Below are 19,645 nucleotides of genomic sequence, written 5' to 3' on the forward strand. Positions count from 1 at the left end.
CTCCTCTACTTCATCCTCCTGCTGTACCAAAACATGCCCAAAACAAGAGGGACAATGAATCATGGATCAAAGACTTCAACATATTTTCTTTTCTACAATTAGTTATTTTCATTAATTTTTATAGTAAAACAAAACAACAAACAAATAAACAAAACCCAACTGCTCTTGTACAGTTATGAATGAATGGATAGTGAATGAATATCAGAACATCCCCCATTGTTGTATACCTACATTAGCTTTTATTTGGTTTGTTTAATCTTCAGTACGTTAAATTGGTATTTCATTTTTAGTGTGTTTTTCAGAATAATGGACTGTGGTTTTTCAGAGTTTCTTAGGCTTACAGAAACTTTCGAGCAGGAAATGGAGTTCTCCCATATGTAGTACAACATTTGTACATTGCATGGATGTGACGAATTTGGTGCAACTGATATTGGGTATTATCATTAATTTCTGTACTTTCATTAGGGTTCACTCTTTGCTTCATGCAGTTCTATGGTAATTGATGGATTTGCTTTTTCAGTAACATACAGAGCTGTTCCACTGCCTCTAAATCTTGTATTTCTCCTGTTTATTCCCAGCTATGCCCTTCCACAAGCCACACTAATTCTTGACATTTCTGTTGTCTGTATAGTTTGTCTAACTCGGAAAATCATAAAGTTGAAATCACACGGCATGTGGTCTTTGCAGATGGACATCTTTACTAAGGCAATGCGTTCTATAGTTCCCCCATGTCCTTCCTGTAGCTAGCTCACTCACTTTTAAAAGCCTGAATAATGTCCCCATTTTTATGGATATAGCATTTTATTTATGCACTGTTGAAGGACAGCTTTGCTGTTTTCAGGATCTGGTGATTAGGAGTAAAACTATAAACAGCCTTTTGCAGATATTTAGTGAGACATTAGCTTTTATTTCACTCGATGATTTCTGGTTTACATGAGAAGACTATGGTAAGTTTCTGAAAAACTTGTCAGACTAGGACCCATGAGATGGCTCTGGGGTTAACATGCTTCCTAAGGATCTTAGGTACTTTTCTACTGCCATAACAAAACACTGCAATCAAGGTAACTTATAAGAGAAAGAAATTAATTTAGGGCCTCAGAGTACTACAGGGTTAGAGTCCATAACCATTGTAGCCAGGAGTATGGCAGCAGACAGGCAAGCATGGTCCTGGAGCAGTATCTGAGGTCTACATCTACGAGCCTGGGACAGGAGAAAGTGCTAACATGGAAGGGCTTCTAAAACACTGAAGTCCACCGCAATGACGTATCTTTTCCAAAAAGGTCACAACTCCTAATCCTTTCCAAGCAGTTCCACCAACTTCAGACCAAGCGTTCAAATATACGAGCCTGTGGGAGCCATCCTCACTCAAACTATGACGCTACGCAAGCAAAAGCTTTGGAAGTTGAATCCCCAGAACACACACAGAGTAGGGCATGGTAGCACATACTGCTAATCCGCTCACAGGTCATCTAGTGTGGGCATATGAAGAAGAAAAACAAACAAATAAGTTCTGTGTGAAACAAGGAGGAAGACAGCCACCGACAGCTAAAGTTGTCCTCAGTCTACACACACACTCACACACACTCTCACACTTACACACACACACACAGACTGACACACACACACTCACACACGTACACACACAGATTGACACACACACACTCACACTTACACACACAGACACACACTTACACATACACACACAGACTGACACACACACACTCACACACTCACACACACAGACACACACTTGCACACTTACACATACACACACGCTCACACACACATATACACTCACACACTTACACACACACTGACACACACACAGACTGACACACACACAGACTGACACACACACTCACACACTTACACACACACTTACACACACATACACAGACACACACAGACACACACACACACACACACACACACACGCGACAGAAAAAGGAAGAGACTAAGAATTCTCCCAGCGGTCTCTCAAAGTGTCTGCATCATTTCCACTCTTATTCGTGAATGAAAGTTACAGTTGTTTCATGTCTCACCAGCACCAGAGGTTGTCGGAATCTTGGATTTTCAGTGGTATCTGATAACATATGGTGTTGAGTATTTACTTCATATGTTCAATTGCCATCTGTGTATCTTCCTTGAGGAATTAGCTGTTCAAATATTTTGCCAATTTAATTATTTGCTTTTTATTTTTTAGTTTTCTTTGTGTATTTTGGAAACCGGCCATTAGATATCTATGAGGCAATCATTTTATGCCAAGCTTGGCATTTTAAATAATTTTGGCTATGTTTTTATTGTGCTGAAGTTAGAATATTTTTAAGCAAAATTTTAAAATTAGTTTTTAAACTGGGTGTGGCAGTGCATGCTTTTAATCCTGGTGTTCAGAACACAGAGGCAGGAAAAATCCTTGAGTTCAAGGCCAGTATGGTCTACAAAGGGAGGTCTAGGACAGGGATACACAGAAGAACTCTTTCTTGAAAAGCAAGTAAAACTACTATACTACTACTACTACTACTACTACTACTACTACTACTACTACTACTATTACTACTACCACTCCTTCTACTACTACTACTAGTATGTATGTATGTATGTATGTATGTATGTATGTATGTATGTATGTACGTATGTATGTACGTATGTATGTCCAAGTGTCCCTTTGTATACTAAGTGTACCTATGAGTGCAGTACCTGTAGAAGCCAGACAAGCGTATCAGATCTCCTGCAACTGGAGTAAAGGCCATAGGTGAGGCCTCCTGATGAGAGTATTAAGATAAGGTCTCAGGTCTTATGGAGGAACAATTCAGTACTGGTATCCATTAAGCCAACTCTTAAAATTGAAGGTTTAATTTTAATAAAGTCATTGATTATGCCTTTGTGTTGTTCCCTACCCCCCCCCCCCAAAAAAAAGCATAGCCAAACTTGCTTGGAGATTTTACCTTATGTTATCTTAAAAAACAATTGGTTATTTTATTTATTTACATTTCAAATGTTATCCCCCTTCCTGGTTTCCCGTCTACAAACCTACTATACCATCCCTTCCTTCTCCCTGCTTCTATGGTGGTGCTTTCCCACCCACCTCCAACTCTTGCCTCACTGCTCTAATATTCCCTGAAGATATTCTCTTCTTCTCTGAAGAGACTTCAAACCAAATTTTGTTATGGATATTGAAGCAAAAATACTGAATAAAATTCTCACAAACCAAATCCAAGAACATATCAAAACGATCATCTATCATGATCAAGTAGGCTTCATCCCAGGGGTGTAGGGATGGCTCAATATATGGAAATCCATCAACATAATCCACTATATAAACAAATTCAAAGAAAAAAAACACATGATCATCTCATTAAGTGCTGGAAAAGCATTTGATAAAACTCAACATCCCTTCATGTTAAACGTCTTGGAAAGATCATGAATTTAAGGCCCATACCTAAACATAGTAAAAGCCATATACAGCAAACCAGTAGCCAACATCAAACTAAATGGAGAGAAACTTGAAGCAACCCCACTAAAATCAGGGACTAGACAAGGCTGCCCACTCTCTCCCTACTTATTCAATATAGTACTCAAAGTCCTAGCCAGAGCAATTAGACAACAAAAGGAGGTCAAAGGGATACAAATTGCAAAGAAAGAAGTCAAAATATCAATATTTGCAGATGATGTCATACTTAAGTGACCCTAAAAATACCACCAGAAAACCTCTACACCTGATAAATAACTTCAGCAAAGTAGCTGGATATAAAATAAACTCAAACAAACCAGTAGCCTTTCTCTACTCAAAGGATAAATGGGCTGAGAAAGAAAATAGAGAAATGGCACCCTTCACAATAGTCACAAATAATATAAAACATCTTGGTGTGACTCTAACCAAGCCAGTGAGAAATTTCCTAGTTTTACATTTCCACTTGGGTTTGTGTTCCACTTTTAGTTAGTGTTTGAGAAAAGTGTAACTTCTGTGTTTGGATTCACTTAATCTGTGAATGTCAGATTGTACAACAGATCAGCAGACTCTTGTGTAAGTTATATCTGGACTATCTTTATTGATTCCACATTGTCTTTATTATTGATTTCTATGTAATTTAATGGATGCATACCATTTTTTGTCCAACATGATCAGCATACAGACCTGGCCTACCACTTCCCATAATTCCCTCACACTATCTCTTTACACTCACATATAGTTTTTGAAGTTATCAATTAGATCTGATATTCATCACAATAGTTTTGTGTTTTTGGAGTGGCATATAAGTAAATTAATATGATTCCTAGCCTTTCACTATTAGCTTTTATCACTCATTATGCATGAGGCATAATGTTCTTGTGGTTCATCTTGGGTTTTATGTATCAGTGATTGTCCTCAATATAGCTGAGGTATGTTTTATGAGTGAGCCACCTTAGTCTTATGCAGTCCTTAGCTGAATAAACTTGAGTAACTTTAATTTCTCAGTCTATTTTTATTGCTGGCTATTAAACACTATAACCTCTCTTTTAACCCACCAACTCCAGAGGTAATGGGGAAAAAAGGATACAGGGAATGTGGACCTGTTTAGAAAGGTTCTTTGGAGCAACTCCCTTCTGTGTTGTCCGGAAAGCAGTTCAGTTTGCAGGGCAGCAACATCAGCTCAATCCACTCCTCAACACGTCATAGGTACATGAGCAGGCCCGTTCAGTAGGGTTGGGTTAGCAAGCACTGATCAGCAGCAGTGGCACTACCTAGCAGAGACAGCCAGGCCTCAGCCTTGGCACAGGTCAGCAGGAGGGACCAAGGCCAACAGGAACGCCAGGAGAAGTCCTCTGCTGTGCCTCTCAGTGAAAAAAAAATCAGTGAAGACGTGAGACCCAGAAGCATTGCTCCACCAGCAAGCCTAGCCGAGCCTCAGTCACTGTCTGTCAAGTTCTATTTATATCCCTTCACACATCATGTGCCCTCTGTGGTCTTGCTTCATCATGTACGTCTGTCTCAGCTGACATCACTCCACCCATCAGCCCAGAGTTAGCAGAAGCAGCAAGAAATTGCAGCACACCACCAGAAGTTTTTTGGTGCTTTTCTCCCTATGGAGTCCTGACTAAAGAAACGTAACTAAGCAATGTAAGGTAGACCAATACATGTGTGTCCTTTCCAAAGAATCCATCACATGTGCTGTCTCATATTTGCTTTAGCAGAATATCCTTTCTACTGTGTCCATTTCAGTGAGACGTTCCTTTAGTAAGTCTGCCTTAGTCTTGACCTGTGTCAACTTTAGGAAAACATCCCTCCATGTGTTTGACCCAGCAAAACACAATCCAACACAATCGACTTTCCAAAGAACCCTTAAGTTTTCACCCCAGGTTACTTCCAATTTGGGGCACTCAAGGACTAACCTGCTACATAATATTCTTGTATAGATTTTCTGTGCAATTCTAAGTATTCATTCTCTAGGAACAATAACAGGAGTGAGACACTGGACTTCATGGTAAATATACATTTATTTAGGAAGAAACCAGTCAACTATATTTGCCATTGGCTATGTCACTTTATATTTACTTTCGCAGTATACAAGAGGTAACTCCAGAGGGAACCAGGACAAGATACTGTCAATAGCGTGTGTTTTGGACATACAATAAATAGGAGAGGTAGTGCCTTAAGCTTTTAGTATCTGTTAATATTTGGGTTTATTTATATGCCATTCACATTATCTTCTCTGATTAATTAGCTGACAATCTATCTTTCCACATTGGAAAGAAAAACAATATGTTGTTCGTGGTTTTGAGTTATTTATTACAGGTTGAAGCCCTTTGTCATGGATGTGTTTTGTACGTATTTTCTCCAACCTTTAGTTGCTCATCCTTCAGTCTTTTGCAAGTCTAAACCTGTAAAATATGACAAAGTTCAATTTCCCATTTTATTCTTTCCTGTCTCAGGATTTTTGTTGTCATGACTACAAATTCTAATTCTCTGCATTGTTCTAGGTTATGAATATTTTGTTTTAAAATTTTTCAGTTTTTCATCTTGGAGTTAAATGTATAATTGGTTTTGAGTTAATTTTTAAGATGTGACATCTTAAAGATGTTTGCCTGTGTGTCTCGCTGTTCTATTACCACTTACTGGAAGGTCTACTTTTTCCTAGAAACCGCTCTTGTATCTTTTTCTTCTTTTTTTTTTTTTGGTTCTTTTTTTTGGAGCTGGGGACCGAACCCAGGGCCTTGCGCTTCCTAGGCAAGTGCTCTACCACTGAGCTAAATCCCCAGCCCCTTGTATCTTTTTCAAAGACCAATTGACCATGCCTTTGTGAGTCTGAAGCTGGACAGTCTCCTGAATAACTGATTTATGTTTATTTCTTCCCTTGTATAGCACTATCTTAATGAATATGGACTCATAATAATGCTTGAAAATGGACAATAGGAATCTCAGAATTTATTCTTATCTTTCAAAATTGTTCTAGCTCAGATAATTTAGAGTCAGCTTCTCTGTGACTACAAAGCTCTTGGTAAATTCTTGGTCAATATTGTACTCATTACAGAGGGTGTTGTTGGACACATTAATGAATTTACTGTGAAGAATCTTTACATCCATGAACAGATAGACCTCCCTAATTTAGACCTTTAATATTTTTCATCAGCTTTGGATGATTTCAACATGTGGATTGAAATTTTAGATTTACTTATATAAAGTATGTTGGTTTGGCTAGTGTGTTTGTTTGAATTTCTGGTTTTAATTGTTTCATTTTAGTGCATAGTAAAAGGTTTACTTTTCTGTACTGATTATTTTGCAATGTTGCTAAACATATTATTTTTAGAATTTTCTGATAATTATTTTTCCTTTTCCCTGGGAATTTCCATATTATAACAATGATGGTGCCTGTCAATGGGACAGCTTGGTAATTTCTAAATTAAGAGAACAATGGGAAGTTTCCCCCTCTTGCAGTGAATAAAGCTTTTTAGTACCATGCTGCATAGGAGTATAGAGAATGCACATTTCATCTTTGTTAAAATGACCATTAAATATGATACCATGGAGTCTGATATCAGTAGTATATAATGATGTATGGGACGTTTATCATCTTGGAATGTTTTTCTTACTTTGTGGAAGTTGTCTTAATTAGCATGAGTCTTGTAGCATTTTACCCATACATATCATACTTGGGTCTTATTGCTTCAAACTCTCATAGCTTTCACTCATATCCAAGTCCAAATAGGGGTAATCATTAATAAATTGTTTCTAGATATAGACATAGATAAGAGTTTCTGGTTATTATGCTAATGGCACAGAAATAATCTCAAGAATTGACAGATTTCATATGAAATTAAAGGCTGAATAGCAATTGAAACAATCAATAGGGTGATGATTGATAAGTGGATATTAGCCCAAAAGCTCGAATTACCCAAGAGGCAATCCACAGACACAGGAAGCTCAAGAAAAAGGATGACCAAAATGCACATGCTTCCACTCCTTCTTAAAGGGGGAGCAAAAATATCCATAGGAGGGGATATGAAGGCAAAGTTTGGAGCAGAGACTGAAGGAATGGCCATTCAGAGCCTGTCCAACATGTGGCCCCCATATATACAGCCACCAAAACTAGATAAGATTGATGAAGCTAAGAAGTGCATGCTAACAGGAACCGGATATAGCTGTCTTCTGAGAGACACAGCCCAAGCATGTCGAATACAGAGGCGAATGCAAACCATTGAACTGAGAACGGGACCCTCGTTGGAGGAATTAGAGAAAGGATTGAAGGAGCCGAAGGAGCTTGCAACCCCATAAGAACAACAATACCAACCAACCAGAGCTCCCAGGGACTAAACCACCATCCAAAGAGTACACATGGACTGACCCATGGCTCCAGCTGCATATATAGCAGAGGATGGCCTTGTTGGGCACCAATGGAAGGAGAAGCCCTTGGTCTTGCCAAGGTTGGACCTCCAGGGTAGGGGAATGTCGGGGGTAGGGGCATGGATGGGGAGGGGAACACCCTTATAGAAGAAGGGGAGGGGGAGTAGATAGGGGCTTATTGGACAGGAAACTGGAAAAGGCAATAACATTTGAAATGTAAATAAAAAAATCTAATAAAAGAAAAAAGCAAAACAACAGAAAGACTTTTAATGAAGCATAAAGTACCAACATTTAACAGGCAAAATAAATAAATGAACGAATAAATAAATAAATAAATAAATAAATAAATAAATAAAGCCTGGTATCAGCTTTCTTCATCTGGGTGAATTCTATTTGATCATAATATACTAAGATGATATTACTATCATTTTGCTTTATGTAATTTTCTGTTATGCTATTGATTTTGAACATTTATTAAAGGATTATAATTTGTATACTTTTTTATTAGTTTAAGAATAGAGGGGCGACGGGGTTGGGGATTTAGCTCAGTGGTAGAGCGCTTGCCTAGCAAGCACAAGGCCCTGGGTTCGGTCCCCAGCTCTGAAAAAAAAGAAAAAAGGAAAAAGAATAGAGGGGCGTAGTTTAATGAAATGAATTTGAAAATATTTATTTTTATTATATGAAAGAAATTTGTTATAAATGATGCCAATTTAACAATATTTGCATAATATGTCTATAAAAATGTCAGAATTCTATCACATTTCAGGAGTTTTTATTCCACATCTTTGTGTTATGTAATATTTAATGAACATCTAATTCATCTTCATCATGCAGGATTGATATTTATATTTTGGAAAGGAATTGCAATGATAACAGTTACAATTCGAATATAGTTCATAGAGTTGAGTAGAGTTCTATTTGGTTATTGTATTGCTGTAGTTTTTACATAGACTCTTTAGTGGGAGAACCTCTTTCAGTTAACTTATTTCCTTTTACCTTTATCAATGTTTATAAAAATATATCAAGTTTTTCAAACAATTAGATTCTGTTCTGGTTGGTTTTTATTTTCTGTTTTTCTTAAGACACATTTATTTATTTTGCATATATGTGTTTTATCTACATGTACACATGTGTGCCAGAAGAGGGCACTAGATCCCAGTACAGATGATTGTGAGCCACCATGTGATTGCTGGGAATTGAACTCAGAATCTCAGGAAAAGCAGAAAGTGCTCTTAACTGCTACATCATCTGTCCAGCTTCCTTCTGTTTTATTTTTAATTATTCTTATCTTTATTATTTCCTTCCTTAGTTTTGAAATCATTTGTTGTTTCAAGTTAAAAGCAAGATTATGAGTTGTGACTTTTCTTCCTCTTGATAGAAGTTGTTTGTCAGTGTGAATTTCATTTCAGGGCAGTCAGATCATGTGACTGTTTATATCTTTTGTTTACATTTTCTTCCAGTTCTGATGCACTGTATAATTTAACTGGGGGCTTACTTCTTGACTTGCGAATTATTTAAAAGTTTGGTGTTGGATAAATGAGTGTTTGGATGCTTTTCAGTCATCCTTCTATAACTGATTTCTAGTTGAGCATCACATAGACTGGGCATAATTGTGCATGTACCTATGATCCTAGCATCCAAGAGATTGAGGTAAGGGGTTGAGAAGTCACATGCCATCCTCAGGTACACAGTGAGTTTGATGTTACCCTGAGCTCGATGAGGCACTGTTTCAAAAGAAAAAAATTGCATTTTCCAATATGGTTCTTCGGTTTAGTACATACTAAATGATTTAATGCCTTAGCCTCTTCTCCTCTCTCTCCCTTGCCACTCCCTTTCTTGCCCTGTCTAAGTACATGTGAGTATATATATGCATGTATATGTATACTTGCTGGGTGAGGTCAGATGAAAAGTTCAGGAGGCAATCCTTGGGAGGTGCCCCAGGAGCTGCATGTTTCTGTCTTCCCAGTACTGGAGCTATAGGCGCATGCCCATGCTGCCCTTTTCTCCATGTGGGTTCTGGAGATCAAACTCAGAGCCTCCAATTCGCAGGTTAATACTGATCTCCATAGTGACTGAGGTAGTTCCCAGGAAGTTTAATTGCCTTAAACTTTCAGTTTATTTTGTCTCAGAGTATAGACTGTCTTGGCGAATGTGAACTGAAAAAGAGAGACTATTCTAACGGTGATGGCTGTAGCGTTCTAGACCTTATATTACCCACGCAGTTGACAAGAATTAGTTTGTGCTAAAAGAATTTTTAACTTTAGATATGGTTTGATCATATTCTTCTTGTTCTCCAAGTCCTTCCATAATCTTCTCCACTTTTATATTCACCCAGCATAATATTCTTTCTCAAAAAACAAAAACCCAATACAGCAGCAAAAAGTCACAAGAACAAAAATAAAACATTCACTCATAAATACAAAATAGTATATGGAAGTGTAACCAAATAAAAGCAGACAAAAGCCTGTGGAGTCTCTTATATGTTGGTCAACTACTTCAGGTCATGAACCTACCTGGAGTGGTTGATATACCCAGTGTTACTTCATTGAGGAAAACTGATTTCCCCTCTCCAAGCAGGTATAAATGACAGTCAGTTGTTAACCTTTACCCTATTAGGTAGAATTTCATTCATTCATTTATTCATTCTCTCAAGATTCCCATACAAATGCAAAACTGGAGGCATGCAGAGGACCTAGTGCGTGCTGCCGCCACTCTGTAAGTTCATATGAGCTTGGCTTATGTCGATTTAGAGGGGAGGGATGGGATCAAAACATCCCATTTAGAGCTGAGTGCTCCAAAGCTCGCATTCCCTGTGTAATGTGTATATGTGGGTCTCTCTATTTGTTCCCATGCACTGCAGGAGGAAGCTTCTTTAAAGATGACTGAACAAGTTATTCATCTAGAAATATAGGAAATATATATCATTATGACTCATTGTACCATTTATTTGTTTATTTATTTATTTTTTTTATATACTTGAGTATTTCTTATATACATTTCAAGTGCTATTCCCTTTCCCGGTTTCCGGGCAAACATCTCCCTCCCCCCTCCCCTTCCTTATGGGTGTTCCCCTCCCAACCCTCCCCCCATTGCCGCCCTCCCCCCATAGACTAGTTCACTGGGGGTTCAGTCTTAGCAGGACCCAGGGCTTCCCCTTCCACTGGTGCTCTTACTAGGATATTCATTGCTACCTGTGGGGTCAGAGTCCAGGGTCAGTCCATGTATAGTCTTTAGGTAGTGGCTTAGTCCCTGGAAGCTCTGGTTGCTTGGCATTGTTGTACATATGGGGTCTCGAGCCCCTTCAAGCTCTTCCAGTTCTTTCTCTGATTCCTTCAACGGGGGTCCTATTCTCAGTTCAGTGGTTTGCTGATGGCATTCGCCTCTGTATTTGCTGTATTCTGGCTGTGTCTCTCAGGAGCAATCTACATCCGGCTCCTGTCGGTCTGCACTTCTTTGCTTCATCCATCTTGTCAAATTGGGTGGCTCTATATGTATGGGCCACATGTGGGGCAGGCTCTGAATGGGTGTTCCTTCAGTCTCTGTTTTAATCTTTGCCTCTCCCTTCCCTGCCAAGGGTATTCTTTTTCCTCATTTAAAGAAGGAGTGAAGCATTCACCTTTTGATCATCCGTCTTGAGTTTCGTTTGTTCTAGGGATCTAGGGTAATTCAAGCATTTGGGCTAATAGCCACTTATCAATGAGTGCATACCATGTATGTCTTTCTGTGATTGGGTTAGCTCACTCAGGATGATATTTTCCAGTTCCAACCATTTGCCTACGAATTTCATAAACACGTTGTTTTTGATAGCTGAGTAATATTCCATTGTGTAGATGTACCACATTTTCTGTATCCATTCCTCTGTTGAAGGGCATCTGGGTTCTTTCCAGTTTCTGGCTATTATAAATAAGGCTGCAATGAACATAGTGGAGCACGTGTCTCTTTTATATGTTGAGGCATCTTTTGGGTATATGCCCAAGAGAGGTATAGCTGGATCCTCAGGCAGTTCAATGTCCAATTTTCTGAGGAACCTCCAGACTGATTTCCAGAATGGTTTTACCAGTCTGCAATCCCACCAACAATGGAGGAGTGTTCCTCTTTCTCCACATCCTCGCCAGCATCTGCTGTCACCTGAGTTTTTGATCTTAGCCATTCTCACTGGTGTGAGGTGAAATCTCAGGGTTGTTTTGATTTGCATTTCCCTTATGACTAAAGATGTTGAACATTTCTTTAGGTGTTTCTCAGCCATTCGGCATTCCTCAGCTGTGAATTCTTTGTTTAGCTCTGAACCCCATATTTTAATAGGGTTATTTGTTTCCCTGCGGTCTAACTTCTTGAGTTCTTTGTATATTTTGGATATAAGGCCTCTATCTGTTGTAGGATTGGTAAAGATCTTTTCCCAATCTGTTGGTTGCCGTTTTGTCCTAACCACAGTGTCCTTTGCCTTACAGAAGCTTTGCAGTTTTATGAGATCCCATTTGTCGATTCTTGATCTTAGAGCATAAGCCATTGGTGTTTTGTTCAGGAAATTTTTTCCAGTGCCCATGTGTTCCAGATGCTTCCCTAGTTTTTCTTCTATTAGTTTGAGTGTGTCTGGTTTGATGTGGAGGTCCTTGATCTACTTGGACTTAAGCTTTGTACAGGGTGATAAGGATGGATCGATCTGCATTCTTCTACATGTTGCCCTCCAGTTGAACCAGCACCATTTGCTGAAAATGCTATCTTTTTTCCATTTGATGGTTTTGGCTCCTTTGTCAAAAATCAAGTGACCATAGGTGTGTGGGTTCATTTCTGGGTCTTCAATTCTATTCCATTGGTCTATCTGTCTGTCTCTGTACCAATACCATGCAGTTTTATCACTATTGCTCTGTAATACTGCTTGAGTTCAGGGATAGTGATTCCCCCTGAAGTCCTTTTATTGTTGAGGATAGCTTTAGCTATCCTGGGTTTTTTGTTATTCCAGATGAATTTGCAAATTGTTCTGTCTAACTCTTTGAAGAATTGGATTGGTATTTTGATGGGGATTGCATTGAATCTGTAGATTGCTTTTGGTAAAATGGCCATTTTTACTATATTAATCCTGCCAATCCATGAGCATAGGAGATCTTTCCATCTTCTGAGGTCTTCTTCAATTTCTTTCCTCAGTGTCTTGAAGTTCTTATTGTACAGATCTTTTACTTGCTCAGTTAAAGTCACACCAAGGTACTTTATATTATTTGGGTCTATTATGAAGGGTGTCGTTTCCCTAATTTCTTTCTCGGCTTGTTTCTCTTTTGTATAGAGGAAGGCAACTGATTTATTTGAGTTAATTTTATACCCAGCCACTTTGCTGAAGTTGTTTATCAGCTTTAGTAGTTCTCTGGTGGAACTTTTGGGATCACTTAAATATACTATCATGTCATCTGCAAATAGTGATATTTTGACCTCTTCTTTTCTGATCTGCATCCCCTTGATCTCCTTTTGTTGTCTGATTGCTCTGGCTAGAACTTCAAGAACTATATTGAATAAGTAGGGAGAGAGTGGGCAGCCTTGTCTAGTCCCTGATTTTAGTGGGATTGCTTCAAGTTTCTCTCCATTTAGTTTAATGTTAGCAACTGGTTTGCTGTATATGGCTTTTACTATGTTTAGGTATGGGCCTTGAATTCCTATTCTTTCCAGGACTTTTATCATGAAGGGGTGTTGAATTTTGTCAAATGCTTTCTCAGCATCTAATGAAATGATCATGTGGTTCTGTTCTTTCAGTTTGTTTATATAATGGATCACGTTGATGGTTTTCCGTATATTAAACCATCCCTGCATGCCTGGGATGAAGCCTACTTGATCATGGTGGATGATTGTTTTGATGTGCTCTTGAATTCGGTTTGCCAGAATTTTATTGAGTATTTTTGCGTCGATATTCATAAGGGAAATTGGTCTGAAGTTCTCTTTCTTTGTTGTGTCTTTGTGTGGTTTAGGTATAAGAGTAATTGTGGCTTCTTGAAGGTATTCGGTAGTGATCCATCACTTTCAATTTTGTGGAATAGTTTGGATAATATTGGTATTAGGTCTTCTATGAAGGTTTGATAGAACTCTGCACTAAACCTGTCTGGACCTGGGCTCTTTTTGGTTGGGAGACCTTTAATGACTGCTTCTATTTCCTTAGGAGTTATGAGGTTGTTTAACTGGTTTATCTGTTCCTGATTTAACTTCGATACCTGGTATCTGTCTAGGAAATTGTCCATTTCCTGAAGATTTTCAAGTTTTGTTGAATATAGGTTTTTATAGTAAGATCTGATGATTTTTTGAATTTCCTCTGAATCTGTAGTTATGTCTCCCTTTTCATTTCTGATTTTGTTAATTTGGACGCACTCTCTGTGTCCTCTCGTTAGTCTGGCTAAGGGTTTATCTATCTTGTTGATTTTCTCAAAGAACCAACTTTTGGTTCTGTTGATTCTTTCTATGGTCCTTTTTGTTTCTACTTGGTTGATTTCAGCTCTGAGTTTGATTATTTCCTGCCTTCTACTCCTCCTCGGTGTATTTGCTTCTTTTTGTTCTAGAGCTTTTAGGTGTGCTGTCAAGCTGCAGACATATGCTCTTTCCTGTTTCTTTCTGCAGGCACTCAGCGCTATGAGTTTTCCTCTTAGCACAGCTTTCATTGTGTCCCATAAGTTTGGGTATGTTGTACCTTCATTTTCATTAAATTCTAAAAAGTTTTTAATTTCTTTCTTTATTTCTTCTTTGACCAGGTTATCATTGAGTAGAGCATTGTTCAATTTCCACGTATATGTGGGCATTCTTCTCTTATTGTTATTGAAGACCAGTTTTAGGCCGTGGTGGTCCGATAGCACGCATGGGATTATTTCTATCTTTCTGTACCTGTTGAGGCCCGTTTTTTGACCAATTATATGGTCAATTTTGGAGAAAGTACCATGAGGAGCTGAGAAGAAGGTATATCCTTTTGCTTTAGGATAGAATGTTCTATAAATATCCGTTAAGTCCATTTGGCTCATGACTTCTCTTAGTCTGTCGACATCACTGTTTAATTTCCGTTTCCATGATCTGTCCATTGATGAGAGTGGGGTGTTGAAATCTCCCACTATTATTGTGTGAGGTGCAATGTGTGTTTTGAGCTTTAGTAAGGTTTCTTTTACGTATGTAGGTGCCCTTGTATTTGGGGCATAGATATTTAGGATTGAGAGTTCATCTTGGTGGATTTTTCCTTTGATGAATGTGAAGTGTCCTTCCTTATCTGTTTTGATGACTTTTAGTTGGAAATTGATTTTATTTGATATTAGAATGGCTACTCCAGCTTGCTTCTTCTGACCATTTGCTTGGAAAGTTGTTTTCCAGCCTTTCACTCTGAGGTAGTGTCTGTCTTTGTCTCTGAGGTGTGTTTCCTGTAGGCAGCAGAATGCAGGGTCCTCGTTGCGTATCCAGTTTGTTAATCTATGTCTTTTTATTGGGGAGCTGAGGCCATTGATATTGAGAGATATTAAGGAATAGTGATTATTGCTTCCCGTTATATTCATATTTGGATGTGAGGTTATGTTTGTGTGCTTTCATTCTCTTTGTTTTGTTGCCAAGACGATTAGTTTCTTGCTTCTTCTAGGGTATAGCTTGCCTCCTTATGTTGGGCTTTACCATTTATTATCCTTTGTAGTGCTGGATTTGTAGAAAGATATTGTGTAAATTTGGTTTTGTCATGGAATATCTTGGTTTCTCCATCTATGTTAATTGAGAGTTTTGCAGGATACAGTAACCTGGGCTGGCATTTATGTTCTCTTAGGGTCTGGATGACATCAGTCCAGGATCTTCTGGCCTTCATAGTTTCTGGCGAGAAGTCTGGTGTGATTCTGATAGGTCTGCCTTTATATGTTACTTGACCTTTTTCCCTTACTGCTTTTAATATTCTTTCTTTATTTTGTGCGTTTGGTGTTTTGACAATTATGTGACGGGAGGTGGTGTTTCTTTTCTGGTCCAATCTATTTGGAGTTCTGTAGGCTTCTTGTATGCCTATGGGTATCTCTTTTTTTAGGTTAGGGAAGTTTTCTTCTATGATTTTGTTGAAGATATTTACTGGTCCTTTGAGCTGGGAGTCTTCACTCTCTTCTATACCTATTATCCTTAGGTTTGATCTTCTCATTGAGTCCTGGATTTCCTGTATGTTTTGGACCAGTAGCTTTTTCCACTTTACATTATCTTTGACAGTTGAGTCAATGATTTCTATGGAATCTTCTGCTCCTGAGATTCTCTCTTCCATCTCTTGTATTCTGTTGGTGAAGCTTGTATCTACAGCTCCTTGTCTCTTCTTTTGGTTTTCTATATCCAGGGTTGTTTCCATGTGTTCTTTCTTGATTGCTTCTATTTCCATTTTTAATTCCTTCAACTGTTTGCTTGTGTTTTCCTGGAATTCTTTCAGGGATTTTTGTGACTCCTCTCTATGGGCTTCTACTTGTTTATTTATGTTTTCCTGGAATTCTTTCAGGCATTTTTGCGATTCCTCTCTGTAGGCTTCTACCTGTTCTCTAAGGGAGTTCTTCACGTCTTTCTTGAAGTCCTCCAGCATCATGATCAAAAATGATTTTGAAACTAGATCTTGCTTTTCTGGTGTGTTTGGATATTCCATGTTTGTTTTGATGGGAGAATTGGGCTCCGATGGTGCCATGTAGTCTTGGTTTCTGTTGCTTGGGTTCCTGCGCTTGCTTCTTGCCATCAGATTATCTCTAGTGTTACTTTGTTCTGCTATTTCTGACAGTGGCTAGACTGTCCTATAAGCCTGTGTGTCAGGAATGCTGTAGACCTGTTTTCCTCTCTTTCAGTCAGTTATGGGGACAGAGTGTTCTGCTTTCGGGCGTGTAGTTTTTCCTCTCTACAGGTCTTCAGCTGTTCCTGTGGGCCTGTGTCTTGAGTTCACCAGGCAGCTTTCTTGCAGCAGAAAATTTGGTCTTACCTGTGGTCCCGAGGCTCAAGTTCGCTCGTGGGGTGCTGCCCACGGGCTCTCTGCAGCGGCAGCAACCAGGAAGACCTGTGCCGCCGTTTCCGGGAGCTTCAGTGCACCAGGGTTCCAGATGGTCTTTGGCTTTTTCCTCTGGCATCCGAGATGTGTTTGCAGAGAGCAGTCTCTTCTGGTTTCCCAGGCTTGTCTGCCTCTCTGAAGGTTTAGCTCTCCCTCCCATGGGATTTGGGTGCAGAGAACTGTTTATCTGGTCTGTTTCCTTCAGGTTCCGGCGGTGTCTCAGGCAGGGGTCCTGCCGCTCCTGGGCCCTCCCCCACGGGAGCCCAGAGGCCTTATACAGTTTCCTCTTGGGCCAGGGATGTGGGCAGGGGTGAGCAGTGTTGGTGGTCTCTTCCGCTCTGCAGCTTCAGGAGTGCCCACCTGACCAGGTGGTGAGGTCTCTCTCTCTCACGGGGTCTGGGAGCCTTATTTGTTTATTTATTCCAGTAATATTTGGTTTTATACTAGGTCCCGTGTATGTTTAGTTTCAGATTTTTAGTCACCCAAACAGTATCCAGGTAGCGTTCCATCTAGTGGAATAGGCCTTGAATAAAATGGGGATAATCCTCCAATCTTTGTACCAGCATTGTATAGATTAAAGTCTTGTGTTTACATTGCTCATTTGATAGCATGAAGAATCCCTTCCTGTGCTGCATGAAGGGTGAAGGTTCTGTGTAGGCACCAGGTCTACTTCTCCATGCTCATTGACTTACATGGGAGTTGCCCTCTGCAATAGGGCCTTGTCGCTTTGTGAGGAGCACTAACAGTCTTGGAAACAACCTAGGTCGTTTGGGGGTTCCCATGAGACCCCTTTAACCAACAATGTAAAGAGATGCAACCCAATCCTGAAGTGATAGCTTCATTTGATAACAGGAATTGTCCAGTTGTCTGTGTCTCCTCCATTACTCTGTGATTCAATTTAGATCCCTTTTATATATGTATACATCTTAGGAAATTTTTACTGTGTTAGGTTCTTATGTTACCTTTCAAATGCAACTTAACTTTTTTGTCTCTCCCCATGTTTCCTCTCCATTATCCTGTCTCTTTAATCTTCAGCCCCACCCACTTCCTTCCATCCATATTTATCTATTCTATTTCCCTTTCTTAATGAGATCTCTCTGTTCCCTCTATTACCTGACTTTATACACACCCTTGTGATCATAACTTGGTTATCATTAACTTAACAGCTAATACTCACATATAAGCAAATACATATCATGTTTGCCTTTTGAGCCTGGTCTCACACTGAATTTGATGATTATTATTTTTTGTTCCATCCATCTGCCAGAAAATTTTATAATGTCATTTTTAATGACCAAGTAATATTTCATTTTGTAAATGTATCATGTGTTCTGTTGTGGAACATCGAGGTTATTTTCAAATTCTGCCTATGAGAAATAGAGCAGCAAGGAATGTGATTAAGTATCCTTGTGGTAGGATAAAACATCCCATGGGTTTATGCCCAAGAGTGGTATAGCTGGATCTTGAGGTAGATAAATTCCTTTCATCTTAGAAATCACCACACTGGTTTCCGTAGTGGCTGTACATGTTTGCACTCCCACCAGCATCAGAGGAACATCCCTCTTACTCCACATTCTCACCAGCACTAGCTGTCACTTGTTTTGTTGACCTTGGCCATTCTGACTTACGTAAGATGAAATCTCAAATTAGTTCTTGCTTGCATCTCTCTGATGCCAAGATGTTGAACACTTTTTGTTTTCAGCCTTTTGAATTTTCTCTATGGATAATTCTTTGTTTAAATCTGGACTGGTCCCTATTTTTTTTTGGTCTTTCCATACTTTGGGCACCAATCCTCTATTGGATTTGTAATTGCTAAAATTTTTCCCCCGTTATGTAGGTTGCCACTTTTTCTGAATGACAAGGTCCTTTGTCATGCAGAAGCTTCTCATTTTCATGAGGTCCCATTTATTAATTGTTTAACCTTAATGCCTGTGCTAAAGGTATTCTGTTCAGAAAGTCATTTCCCTGTTCTTCAAAGCTATTCCCCACTTTCTCTTCTCTTGGGTTCAGTGTATCTGGTTTTATGTTGAGTTCTTTGATCCATTTGGAGTTGAGTTTTGTGCAAAGTGGTAAATATGAATTTACTTGGATTCTTCTCCATGCAGCCATCCAATTTGCCCAGGACAATTAGGTAAAAATGTTGATTTTTTTTAGAGTGTGTATTTCTGGCCTTTTTATCAAATTCAGGTATTCATAGATATGTGGATTTATATCTGTCTTCAATTTTATATCACTAATTAATGTATCTATTTTTGTGCCATTACCATGCTGTTTTTATTACTTTAGCTTTGTGGTACAACTTGAAATAGGGAATGATGCTATTTCTAGAGGTCCTTTTATTGTTCAGCATTGTTTTAACTATACTGTGTGTATGTGTATGCGCACGCAAGCCTGTGCATGCATGCCTGTGTGCGTGGGTGTATGCATGCCTGCGTGTGTTTCAATATAAAGTTGAAAATTATGCTGTCTAGAACAGTATTGGAATTTTGATGGGTATTGCATTGAATCTGTACATTTCTTTTGGTAGGTATGTTAATTCACTGATCCGTGAGCATGGGAGACATTTGCATCTTCTGATATTTTCTTCAATTTCTTTCTTCAATGATTTGAAGTTTTTATCATACATATATTTTGCTTGCTTGCCTACAGATACCAAAAATATTTTATATAATTTGAGGCTTTTGTGGAAGGTGTTGTTTTCCTGATTTTTTTTCTCAGACCATTTGTCCTTTGAAAATAGGAGGACTACTGATTTTGTTAGTTGATTTATATCCACATAATTTGCTGAAAGTTTTTATCAGCTGTAGGAGTTCCATTGTAAGATTTTTAAGGTC

Source organism: Rattus norvegicus, chromosome 16 (genome assembly GCF_036323735.1).
Source record: "Rattus norvegicus strain BN/NHsdMcwi chromosome 16, GRCr8, whole genome shotgun sequence".
NCBI classification, from domain to species: Eukaryota; Metazoa; Chordata; class Mammalia; order Rodentia; family Muridae; genus Rattus; species Rattus norvegicus.